Source organism: Lepidochelys kempii, chromosome 1 (genome assembly GCF_965140285.1).
Source record: "Lepidochelys kempii isolate rLepKem1 chromosome 1, rLepKem1.hap1, whole genome shotgun sequence".
Classification (NCBI taxonomy): domain Eukaryota; kingdom Metazoa; phylum Chordata; order Testudines; family Cheloniidae; genus Lepidochelys; species Lepidochelys kempii.
Window position 1 is genome coordinate 26816508 of NC_136380.1, and position 13640 is coordinate 26830147.

Sequence of the window (13640 nt, forward strand, 5' to 3'; positions counted from 1 at the left end):
GGGGGCAGAATAATGGCGTGACCCTTTCTTTTGAAATTGTGACACCTGTAGTATGCTTTAGCACTATTGTATTGTGAAACATTTCTGAACTGAACTTTGCTGACATTATAATGTGTTGTAGAGAGGCAGGGTGACCTGGCAGATTGAGCATGTTGCTGGGACATCTGGATATCTTGATTCCTAATCTTGTCTCAGCCACTGATTTGTTGTGTGCCCTTGGGCAAAGCCAATTGTCTTGGTTTCCTAATCTGTACAATGGGAAAACCAATATTTTCCTTTCCTGCAGAGGTGTCTGAGGATTAGTGAATTAATGGACAACTTCTTCAAAAGCACCTAAATCCCACTTTCAAAATTGTCACTGGCTCTGGGTTTCAGAAAGTTAATGGGATGTAGGTGCTTCTGAGAACTTTGCCCAGTGTTTGTAATACTTTCAGGAAGTAGATAACAGGATGTTTTTGAATAGTCCTGGTGTTCCAGCAGAGTTAAATTTGAAGCTTTCCATACCTGCTCTAATGTTTAGCCTATTTAACTAGAACACAAAGCTCCTTGCAAGGAGAAAGGATGTGTGTTGCGAAATTTCTGCAGCCAGTGCAACTCAGTCATGCTGTTCTCTGCTTGTTCTTCATGCAGTGCTCCTGTTTGATGTTTCTTTAATTTTTCCCATCCATGTGCAGAATGAATTTTGTTATGTGCACCAATATGGAGGTGATGTATGGACTGGGTGGGGCTGAGGGATTTGGAGTGTGGCTGGGGCAGAGGGTTGGGATGAGGAGGTTGAGGGCTCTGGCTGGGGGTGCAGGCTCTGGGGTGGGGCTGGAGATGGGGGGAGAGGCGTCTCTCCTTACCACGCTGCAGCCCTGGGGTTGGGGGAGTGGCCGCAGCCCCGCATGCCCCAAGCTCCCCCATCACCACCCCCCACCTTCCCCACTGCCATCTTCCGGGCCCACCTGTGGCTACACCCCTGAGTGCAGTGTGCATGCCTTAGTGGCTCTGCTAATTAAATACGTGGTCCTTAGTGGCCCCTATGCAGGCGCACACGTTAAAGGGAACATAGCTCCTGTTGATAGCTGAGGAAATTAGAAGCCTCAACCGAAGGGAGGATATGGCTGTGTTAACGAGGGATAAAAGAAAAATGGTACTTTTTTAACATATGAAACTGGCCCATAAACGAAATTTATACTATTTTAGGGGATTTTCTTTAATGTCAAGTAATTTAGTTTTTCCAAGGTAGTTATCTAAGGTATATATTAAGAGGTATCTTATTTTATATCACAGAAAATGGTCATCATGAAGTACTGAGCAGTTTTCAGCAGATACTACATTGTAGTGTCCGGCATACTTTCATGAGAGAAATAACTGCAGGATCTCAGTAACACTGGTTCGTTGACTCCTAAACGGTAACCCCTTTACCATTTTTCCTGGAAAGAGAATGTCTGTACCTCCAGTTGAAATCATGATGTCTTTGTTACTAATTTTATGCTTTTAAGTTTTGTTCCTGATCTCACTCTTTATCCTGGAAACGTTAATTAACATAGGATTTATATTGGAAGTATTGGTTTGTTTTTTTTTTCAAACAAACTAATAAATGCCTGTTTGCTTAAAAAAACCCCAACCAAACAATAAACCCATTTTAAAATACAAAGCACCACTCCTTTGAATTTTTACTCAGGAGATGAACTTGCAGTGGGCATGCAGGGTGTGTGTGTATTTGTGAAAACATGCCGGGTACTAAAACCAAGGGCCTCCACAGCTTGAGTGAAAGGAACCTTCTCCATTAGCTTGAAGGCAATAGCAGATTAATAAACATGCATACATAGTCTTGGCACAGAGGGGGGGCAAAGAGACATACCCTTTTAGTGTGGATGGCATGGAAGTTCCTGCACTCAGAAGAGCTGCAGAATCGAGCACTTGCCTTTGTTGCTGGGTGTCAGACTACTGATGAAGTGTGGAAACAGTGAATTGTGGCTTGGTTAGCTCAGTGAGGGTAGGACGGACAAAGATCAATCAAGATTCCATTGTATATCAAAAATAGTATGTTAAAATATTCCATTCACGGTGACTGGATTTGCTCACCTTAGGTGGCTTAAGACAAAGGTTCTCAAACTTTTTTTTGCTGTGCCTCCTTTCAGATATTCGTGTCCCATGTGCCTAATTGATTTAGGAGCCTACATCTCATTTTCAAAAGTGGTTTAGGCATTTGGGAGCCTATAATCTCATTGAAAGTCAGTAAGATTTAGGGTACGAAGTGCCTGGTCACTTTTGAAAATTGGCCTCAGGCTTCCAAACCAGTTAGGTGTTTTTGAAATTTCACCCAAAGCGTTTGAAGGCCCCAAATAAGATGGGCCCCAAGTGTACTAGGCTCTGTACAAACAATCTCTGCTCCAAAGGACTTAAAATCAGTTTTGGGGAAGCACTTAAGCATGCAGTTAGCTTTAAGTGCATGCTTAAGTCCATCCCTATTCTGGAAAGCACTAAAACATAAGTTATAGATAAAATAAATATTAGTTTCCCCATTTATTTTACAGAGGGGAAAGTAAGAGATAGAGATTGAGATTTGTCCAAGCTCTGACGAAAAGTCTGTGGCAGTCAGGGACTGACTCCTGATCTCTTGTGTCTCAGTGCTTGAACCACAAGACCATCCTTTTACCTCATGTGTAGTTCTCCAGTAAAATGTCCAGTACTTTTCTGTTCTTGTCTCAACCCCACCTGCACCCCCTCGCACCCACTTCACTTCACCGAAGCCACATGACTCTGGACTCCCTTTCCTGTGTCTTTTTGTTCTTCTGCCTTTGGGTCTTCTTCCTGACTCCTTACTCCTGGAGTACAGCCTCCCTGACCGTATCAACTGTGCCTCCAGCCTGTCCTCCGTTTCTCTAACAGTAACGGTTATTCCAGTACCCCACCATCTGGGTTAGTGTAAATCATTATTAAACATGGTGGAACTACAAGATGCTTCTCATTCACACTGCATTATATTGACTCCCACCCCTTTCCTAGCTTTTTATATTGGCTTACCTACAACCCAGTCCTGCAGGCTTGCATTTCGATTTATGTACGAGAGTAATCCAGTTGAAATCCCATGAATGCTGAGAGGGGTAAAGTTAAGCATGAGCATAACAGAACTTTGCAGAACTGCCGTAGAATAAGACCTTGTTTCCTTGTGCTCCACTGCCTGTCTCTCTGTATTCACCTGTTATTCCTTGTTTGAAACTTAGATCGTAAACTTTTCTTTTACTTTTGTGTTTGTACAGCTCCTAGCACAATGGGGTCCTGGTCCATGACTGGGGGATCATGGGTGCTACCACAATTAAAATGATAATAATAGGAGACTACCTTCTATATCAGGGGTGGGCAAACTTTTTGACCTGAGGGCCACATCTGGGTATGGAAATTTGTATGGTGGGCCGTGAATGCTCACAAAATTGGGAGTTGGGGTTTGGGAGGGGGTGAGGGCTCAGGCTGGGGCTACGGGCTCTGGGGTGGGGCTGAGGATGAGGGGTTGGGGGGGTGCAGGAGGGTGCTCTTGGCTGGGACCAAGGGATTTGGAGGATAGGAGGGGGATTGGGGTGGTGCAGGGGGCTGGGGCACAGGAGGGGGTCAGGGGTGCAGGCTTCGGGGGTTGCTTACCTCAAGCAGCTCCCAGAAGCAGCGGCATGTCCCTGCTCCACCTCCTTCTTGGAGGCACAGCCAGGTGGCTCTGCGTGCTGCCCTGTCCGCAGGTGCCACCCCTGCAGCTCCCATTGGCCGTGGTTTCCAGCCAGTGGGAGCTGCCGGGGTGGCACTTGAGGCAGGGGCAGCATGTGGAGACTCCTGCCTGCCCCATTAATAGGAGCAGGAGCGGGGACATGCTGCTGCTTCTGGGAGCTGTGCAGAGCGGGGCAAGCCCCGGATCCTGCTCCCCAGTGGGATGTCAAGGGCTGAATTGAAAGATCTGGAGGGCCGCCCCTGGGTTGTAGTTTGCCCACCCCTGTTCTATGTATCTGTAAAGCACCTAGTTTGTTGTGGATTGTACAGTTAATTTAATAATAATGGGCTAATTGTGGAAATACTAAAAGAGATGCATTCTTTCAAAATTTCCTATAGCCATACCTTGTATAGGATGAAGTTTCAATACAAAACTCAAAAGTATCATAATCAAAATAGATATACTGGTTAAAGCTTTTTAAAAACAAATAATTAAAATACTGGCCTCTGACTGGTAGCACTATGAAATAACTTGATGAATTGAAACTGCTCAGTAGCTTCCCCGTTTCAAAATAGTTGACAGGGATTAAAAAGTAGGTGCCAGGGTTGGGGCGGGGGAATTGGGTACCTACAAGGCACGAAAACTGTTGATCATTCTTTGTTTCTAGCCAAATGGACCACCAAGGAACAAGCTAAAATCCCTTTGTAAGATCGCTCTCTGGAATTCTCTTTCTGACACAGCTCACATGGCAGCAAATTATTCCTTTTTCTTTTTTCTCCTTTCCCCAAGCCGTGTGTGTGTGTGTGTGTGTGTGTGAAAGGGATTTGAAAGGCCCTACCACCGCACCAGCATCTTAAGATGACAAAGAATGACTGAAATCACGTTCACAAGTTTGAAGTATTTGATGACGAACTGATACTTGACATTAACTGGTATATGGAAATATCCCCACCCGCACCTGGTATAAAATAAAGCAAGCTATTCATAACACATTCCTGGGTGGTTGAATCTTCACTTCTTTGGGGCTGTCTTGAATTACACTTCTTTCATGCTGAGTGGGCTTTTCTCCTGCAAGGTTACAGTCAGGCGGCTGAAAGATTTGCTGCTATGACGGAGGTTAGAATTTACTGTTGCAAAGGGATTACTCTCTGGGAAAAGTCATTTTCTTGTCAGTAGCATATCTACTATCAGTCTCTTTCTCTCTCTGCTGTGTTTTGGGGTCAAACATTAGTTTTCTAATGCCTTGTAGTGCAACGTGAATTCCAGTTTTCAATGTTTATTTCTTTTCCTAGCCAGTATCACCATTGCTTCCTGCTAATCTGTTTTGAGCTATTGTTGGGGGGTCATGAAAGGAACACGTATGTTACTTCTCATTGCCAGACACCTTTAATGTTCTGATTTTTCACATTGCATCGTATTGCATTTGACAAAATGCAGATTATCAGGCTTGTGTAAGTAGGTAAATGCTGTAAAGAATCTGTGGCAACCTACAGCTTGACTTTCACAATCGTTTACTGTGGTGGTTTGGTGGCAGGAATACAATTCTGGACCTTCTGCTCCCAAATCACTCTACTCCTGTTGGTGCTAAAAATGAGCTTTGAGCCTAGACATACGGTTAAGCAGTTTCCTTCCAGTTAAGGGCAGTGGTATAAATACACACTAGTGAGTTCATTACAATATAGACAACAGATCATGACAGAAATCTTTCGTTATTGCCTGTTATGCCCTTTATTTTGGTGAAATGCACATATGTGGTTCCCAGTTTTGCCAGAAGCAAGATGTCCTCCCTGTACCAATGTGGAGCCCCACTGAAATCAGAAGGGCTCCCTGTGAGTGCAGGGATCTGCCTGAGTGAAACCGCGGGATTGGGGCCTTGGTGACATTGTTCAAACAGTTATCTAACCTCATCATCCTGAGTAGTTTAAGTGACAGGAATGAGTTATCAGTAAGATTGAGGGTGCTTCTGTCTAACAAAATCTTGCGTTGCTGCTCATACTTCAGATATGTTACGTGGCTACGAGTTCTTTAGACTTCAGCATGGATCAGGAATGAGAATTCTACTGCCTCCAACATGCTGTCATTAGACTCTGTAGGGCAGTAAAGCCCAATTCCCACGTGCACTCATCAGTTGTTAAATTATTGATTTAGAGAGCATGGTTTCAGAATATAAAACGGCACCATTAGAATGCTAATGTGAAGCTTAAACGCACATGCTGGGAAGAAAAACTTTACAGCTGTCTAGTGTTATAGGCCACTCTCTCAGCAGATCACTGTTCAAGTCCTAGTTCTTCAGAGTCCAGGGCTCTGAGGAAAAGGAACAAACTTGGTGTTGGTAAAGCTGGACAAAAACTGTTTATTTTTATCCCAGAATTGTACCTGTGTCCTCTAGGAACGGGGTCAAGCTTCTTCTCTCAGTAGTGGGAGCTCATTCTGAGGATGAGTGGTGGGTGGGGTTTGTCCTATCCTTGAGGTGTATGTGGAATTTGAGGTACAGATCATTTCTCTTTCCTTTCAACATGCTGCTTTGTCCTTCGGTCTCATGGCAGTTCTGAGGGAATTCTCAACTGTGGTGGCAGCTGTCCTCCAATCTGACAAATTCCATAAATGACCTTACCCAGCCAGCTGGCTGGTAGAAAGGCCATCTCAGCCCATGACAATGTGGTCTTTGTCTCCCTCTAGTAGCTGGTCTGCCAAAGAATATATGAGCCTACTACAGCTGTCTGATAAAGAAGCTAATCTGATGGAGGCACTTTTTATTTTGCTTAAAGGGTCTCAAAGAACGGACTGCCCCTTGACTGGCACTTGTTAAGGATAGTCAGAATTGATCCAAGAAGCATGTATATCACTTCCTTCAAATAGTAAAATTCACTCTTTAGTGGTAGGGTGATCTTCTGGGTCAAAAGTGTCTGCCACAGTAGACAAAATCAGCCCGGAGGTTGCTGAGCACTCCGTTCATACCTCCCCATTGCAATAACTGTGTGGATGATGGTGCTGCGTTAGAGGTTCATTCAGGTGCATGGTTACACTAGCCAAGTCTCTCTCCCCCCCACACTCCCACCCCGCCCAATCTGGTCTAGACTAGTGCTAGTTGCAGCCCGGATTGTTGGAACCAAGAGGAAAAAAGGAAACTTCACTCTGAGCTTGCACTATTGTATTCCTATGAAGGGCTCCAGCAATCTAGGAAGGCTGCATAGCGTTTGGATTATCATTACCAACAACTCTTCCTGCCCCTTTCTGCCCTATGTTCTGACATTTCCTTTATTACAGTTTCAAGCAGCTTTGAACTCTTTCCTTTTCTATTAAAATAAGAGCAATGTGGGGCTTATAGTAATTGTCTTTTAAAAGGGGCTTTTAGGATTTTCACTCCTAGCTATGAAAGTAATTAGCAACAAACACTCTTAGGATGCCTGAAAAACAATCCGTTTTTTAATGTTAACTTTCCATTTTGTGTTCATTATGGGCACACTCCAAGCCATTTGAAGTCAGTAGAAAGATTTCCATCGATTTAAATAGCTTTTGGGTCAGGCTCTATATACAGGGAGTCGTCATTCTTTTTTGTAAATTTACTAATGAATTAGCTAAATCTTTTTTAAAAGAAGAAAGTATCAAGTGGAAACAATATTGAAAATGTCATTGAACAGTAACTCTCAGTATGTTTCAGCAATATATATTATTCTGTTTTTATGTTTTATAAACTTCTTGTAGAAATTCATAATATGGAGTGTAATGGTAGTAAATAAGTGAATATACTTGAAATATCTTGGTATTCAGCTTGGGATAAAGTTTAAAAACAGATTTGTAAAAGAAATCTGCTGCTTGTTTTCAGGGGTGCTGGAACAATTTATATAGTGGAGCTACTGAGAGGCATTGAACCAACCTGTAAACACTGTACATGATGGAAACCACTTCAAGCCAGGGGGTGTGAGAGCGCCCCAAGTTCCAACACCTGTGCTTGTTTTTTGAGAAAACAAGACAAATCAAGAAGGAAACCAACTGCAGTACACACACAGTCTTGTAATTCCCTAGTAGGTGTATCTAAGAAAGTTTGTGTTAGTTGGTCTATGTAGTGAATGAGAATGCATTCAAGCTGTTGGTGGACAGGATGTTCAAACCTAGGGCAGAGGTCTTGAAGACCCCTGCCTCATTCATAGATTCCAAAGCTAGAAGGCCAAAGAACTCCCGCAGAATAGTTCCTAGAGCAGATCTAGAAAAACATCCAATCTTGATTTTACAGGTTGTCAGCAATGTTGAATCCACCACAACCCTTGGTAAATTGTTCCAGGAGTTAATAACCCACACTGTTAAAAATGTATACCTTATTTCCAGTTTGAATTTGTCTAGCTTCAGTATCCAGCCAATGGATCATATTATACTTTTCTCTGCTAGATTAAAGAGCCCATTATTAAATATTTCCTCCCAGCGTAAGTACTTATAGACTAATTAAGTCCCCCCCTTAAGCTTCTCTTTGTTAAGCTAAATAGATTGACCTCCTTGAGTCTATCACTATAAGGCAGGTTTTCTAATCCTTTAATCATTCTCGTGGCTTTTCTCTGAAACTTCTCCAATTTTTCAACATCCTTCTTGAAGTGTGGACATCAGAACTGGACACAGTGTTCCAGCAGCAGTTGTAACAGTGCCAAATACAGAGGTACAGTAACCTCTGTGCTCCTATTTGAGAGTCTCCTGTTGCCCGGTTGCCCACAGCATTCCACTGGACACTCTTGTTATCCACTGTGACCCCCAAATCTTTTTCAGAGTCATGGCTTCCCAGGACAGTTCCCCATCTTGTAGGCGAGGCTTACATATTCTTTTTTCCTAAATGCTTATATTAACATTTAGCTATGTTAAAACACATATTGTTTGCTTGTGCTCAGCTTACCATGTGATCCAGATCTCTCTGTATCAGTGACCTGTCCTCTTCAGTACTTACCTCTCCCCTAATTTTTGTAGTGATGATTTTGTTTTCTTCCAAGTCATTGATAAAAATGTTAAATAGTGTATGGCCAAGAAATGATCCCTGTGGGACCCCACTAGAAAGCCACCTGCTCAGTGATGATTCCCTGTTTACAGCAACATTTTGAGATCTATCAGTTAGCCATCTTTTAATCCACTTAATGTGTGCCATGTCAATTTATATCATTCTAGTTTTTAATCAAATTGTCAGTTACATCATGACTATTACCTCTTATCAGCCAAACTTTAATCTCATCACAAAAAGATATCAAGTTATTCTGACAGGATAAATTTTTCATAAAACCCACATTGATTGGCACTGGTTATATTACCATCCTTTAATTCTTTATTAATTGAGTTCTGTATCAGCCTTTCCAGTGTCTGGCTGGGGATCAGTGTCAGACGGACAGGCATATAATTACCCAGATCATCCCATTTACCCTTTTAAAATATTGGCATAATATTAGCTTTATTCCAATCTTCTGGAATTTCTCCAGTGCTCTATGTTACTTGGACCTGCTGAATTAAAAATGTCGAACTTTAACTTTAGCAGCTGCTGTTTACCACCCTCCTGAGATACCAGTATAATGGAAAACGCATTATCATATTATATGACTATATCATCTGTTTCCCCCATGTGTTTTCCCCTGCCCTCCCCACAACAATACGGAACAGGGATATTTATTGAATATTTCTACCCTGTTCTGCATTTTCATTGATAATTATAGCATTTCGACCTAGTAGTGGACCAATACCACAATTAAGACTCTCTTTTGTTCCTAATATGGTTAATAAGAAGGCGGTTTTGTCCTTAACTCTGCTGGCTATAAATTTCTCCTTGTGTCCCTTTTGCTTTCCTGATCAATTTTCTACAGTTCTTAGCTTTTTGATTTATATTCATTACTATCAACTTAAATTTTCTTTCATTTGTTACGTTTAAATATATTTAATTTTTTATAATTGCCTTCGCCTCCGCTCTAAACCAGGTAATTTCTTTAACCAATACCGTCTTTCTCCTCAATTGCAGCTTGTTGGGCATCTAGTTAAGGGTTCTTAAACAATTCCCAATTATCATTCATATTTTTCTGATTAAATTATTCCTCACAACTGATGGGAGACTTCAATCACCCTGTTATCTGCTGGGAGAGCAATACAGTGGTGCACAGACAATCCAGGAAGTTTTTTGGAAAGTGTAGGGAATAATTTCCTGGTGCAAGTGCTGGAGGAACCAACTAGGGGCAAAGCTCTTCTTGACCTGCTGCTCACAAATCGGGAAGAATTAGTTGGGGAAGCAAAAGTGGATGGGAACCTGGGAGGCAGTGACCATGAGTTCAGGATCCTAACACAAGGAAGAAAGGAGAGCAGCAGAATATGGACCCTGGACTTCAGAAAAGCAGACTTTGACTCCCTCCGGGAACTGATGGGTAGGATCCCCTGGGGGAATAACATGAGGGGGAAAGGAGTCCAGGAGAGCTGGCTGTATTTTAAAGAATCCTTATTGAGGTTACAGGAACAAACCATCCCAATGTGTAGAAAGAATAGTAAATATAGCAGGCGACCAGCTTGGCTTAACAGTGAAATCCTTGCTGATCTTAAACACAAAAAAGAAGCTTACAAGAAGTGGAAGATTGGACAAATGACCGGGGAAGAGTATAAAAATATTGCTCAGGCATGCAGGAGTGAAATCAGGAAGGCCAAATCACACTTGGAGTTGCAGCTAGCAAGAGATGTTAAGAGTAACAAGAAGGGTTTCTTCAGGTATGTTAGCAACAAGAAGAAAGTCAAGGAAAGTGTGGGCCCCTTACTGAATGAGGGAGGCAACCTAGTGACCGAGGATGTGGAAAAAGCTAATGTACTCCATGCTTTTTTTGCCTCTGTCTTCACAAACAAGGTCAGCTCCCAGACTACTGCACTGGGCAGCACAGCATGGGGAGGAGGTGACCAGCCCTCTGTGGAGAAAGAAGTGGTTCGGGACTATTTAGAAAAGCTGGACAAGCACAAGTCCATGGGACCAGATGCGTTGCATCCGAGAGTGCTAAAGGAGTTGGCGGATGTGATTGCAGAGCCATTGGCCATTATCTTTGAAAACTCATGGCGATCCGGGGACGTCCTGGACGACTGGAAAAAGGCTAATGTAGTGCCCATCTTTAAAAAAGGGAAGAAGGAGGATCCTGGGAACTACAGGCCAGTCAGCCTCACCTCAGTCCCTGGAAAAATCGTGGAGCAGGTCCTCAAGGAATCAGTTCTGAAGCACTTAGAGGAGAGGAAAGTGATCAGGAAAAGTCAGCATGGATTCACCAAGGGAAAGTCATGCCTGACTAATCTAATTGCCTTCTATGACGAGATAACTGGCTCTGTGGATGAGGGGAAAGCGGTGGATGTGTTGTTCCTTGACTTTAGCAAAGCTTTTGACATGGTCTCCCATAGTATTCTTGCCAGCAAGCTAAAAAAGTATGGGCTGGATGAATGGACTATAAGGTGGATAGAAAGTTGGTTAGATTGTCGGGCTCAACGGGTAGTGATCAATGGCTCCATGTCTAGTTGGCAGCCGGTATCAAGTGGAGTGCCCCAAGGGTCGGTCCTCCGGCCAGTTTTGTTCTGTATCTTCATAAATGATCTGGAGGATGGTGTGGATTACACCCTCAGCAAGTTTGCAGATGACACTAAACTGGGAGGAGAGGTAGATACGCTGGAGGGTAGGGATAGGATACAGAGAAACCTAGACAAATTAGAGGATTGGGTCAAAAGAAATCTGATGAGGTTCAACCAGGACAAGTGCAGAGTCCTGCACTTAGGACGGAAGAATCCCATGCACCGCTACAGACTAAGGACTGAATGGCTCGGCAGCAGTTCTGCAGAAAAGGACCTAGGGGTTACAGTGGACAAGAAGCTGGATATGAGTCAACAATGTGCCCTTGTTGCCAAGAAGGCCAATGGCATTTTGGGCTGTATAAGTAGGGGCATTGCCAGCAGATCGAGGGACTTGATCGTTCCCCTCTATTTGACATCGGTGAGGCCTCGTCTGGAGTATGTGTCCAGTTTTGGGCCCCACACTACAAGAGGGATGTGGAAAAATTGGAAAGAGTCCAGCGGAGGGCAACAAAAATGATTAGGGAACTGGAACACATGAGTTATGAGGAGAGGCTGAGGGAACTGGGCTTGCTTAATCTGCGGAAGAGAAGAATTAGTGGGGATTTGATAGCTGCTTTCAACTACCTGAAAGGGGGTTCCAAAGAGGATGGATCGAGACTGTTCTCAGTGGTAGCAGATGGCAGAACAAGGAGTAATGGTCTCAAGTTGCAGTGGGGGAGGTTTAGGTTGGATATTAGGAAAAACTTTTTCACTAGGAGGGTGGTGAAACACTGGAATGTGTTACCTAGGGAGGTGGTGGAATCTCCTTCCTTAGAAGTTTTTAAGGTCAGGCTTGACAAAGCCCTGGCTGGGATGATTTAGTTGGGGATCAGTCCTGCTTTGAGCAGGGGGTTGGACTAGATGACCTCCTGAGGTCCCTTCCAACCCTGATACTCTATGATTCTATGATTTGACCCATAATTGTTTTCAGCTTTGTGAAATTGGCCTTTTTAAAACACCAAGTATATAAATCACTGGTCTGGACTTTGTTGTGTTTGCACATTATAAATGGGATCAAGTAATGATCACTTGTACCTAAACTACTGTAAATTTTTAGTTCTGTGATCAGTTCCTCTTTATCGGTCAAGATGAAGTGTAATACAGAATTCCCTTGTGTTGGATGCAACACTTTTAGTTAGGAAATTGTGATCTATAACATTTAGAAATTCCAAAGATGTTCCCCAGGAATATGAAGTTTGGACAGTGTGCAGTTAATGAGACTGTGGTCAGATGTTCGGCTGCATGTGTGTGTTCTCTCTGCATGCTGTACTGACTCTGGCCAGATAGCCGGTACAGCAGGCTCCGATTGAACTGCCCAATAAATGCACAGACTCAGTTTTCTGCGAAGGAACTTGGTCAGGTTTATTGCTGATGAAGCACAGTGCTAATGCCCTGGCTCAATGTTACAGATACACTAACACATGTATGCTCGTGACAATGGACCAGCTCAGTGAATGGCAGGACTTCCCACTCTCCCCTTGGCCAGACAAAGACGCTCCCTCTGACATACATCTTTATACACAGATACAAACAAACTACGTATTACCCCTGACGTATCTAGGTGCCATCCCCTGACTTATTTGGGTGCCACCCATTACCTTGGACGTGTTGGTTCAATCAAAACATCTTTATACATTATGCTGTCATCCTGAACTTATCTTTCGGAGGGGTCAGTGTGTTCCTGTTATCTTTGGGGATTGTATGTGGTATCGAGATGTTTTGGTACTACCTTTTTGGAATGTGTTTGCTTATATATCCTTATGCCTAGCACGACTTAGGAACTTGTTTCTGCAATATCAGCCCTGTTCTTGCCAGATTCTGAGAGCAGGGCCTGCCTCTTGCTCACAACTTAACTTTGCTTTATATTAGCAAGTTATGACTATTACTTTAGGTCAGGCCTCATACCAGGCCTCTGGTACAAGAGCTTATGTCTCGGGCTCTCTTCCTACTACAGAGACAACCAGCAACTATTGAATACGAGGATAAAAATGTTTAAAACCTGTCTCATTCACTGTGCATTATATTACATGCACACAGAACGAAGCAGAGAAGGCACATGAAAAAAACAAAGTATGTGCTCATGTAATTGCAGATTGTACTGCAATATATGTGCATGAGGGGGCAGAGTTAATGTCTTTCAAAGAACCTTAACTTTGACATTTCCTGATTTGAAAACTGCTTTGAAACCTCTTTATCATACTCTTCGTATGGGTGTGTGTATGTACGTAAGCAATCTTAATTCATTCTTAATTATTTTATATAGGAATATATAACTACAGTAATGAACTGGTCAGTGTTTATGTGTACCATTGTTCGTTCCTTGTACTATTTTACCATTCTAGACTGCGCAAAACTTGGTACTTGCCCACCA

The 13640-nt window shown here is 43.0% G+C and overlaps 1 protein-coding gene across 5 annotated transcripts in view; it reads left to right on the forward strand.

The window, feature by feature from the left end:
- FAT3 (FAT atypical cadherin 3) overlaps positions 1 to 13640 on the forward strand; it is a 559302-nt gene that overhangs the window by 109469 nt on the left and 436193 nt on the right. The gene's annotated exons all lie outside the window — the stretch shown is intronic.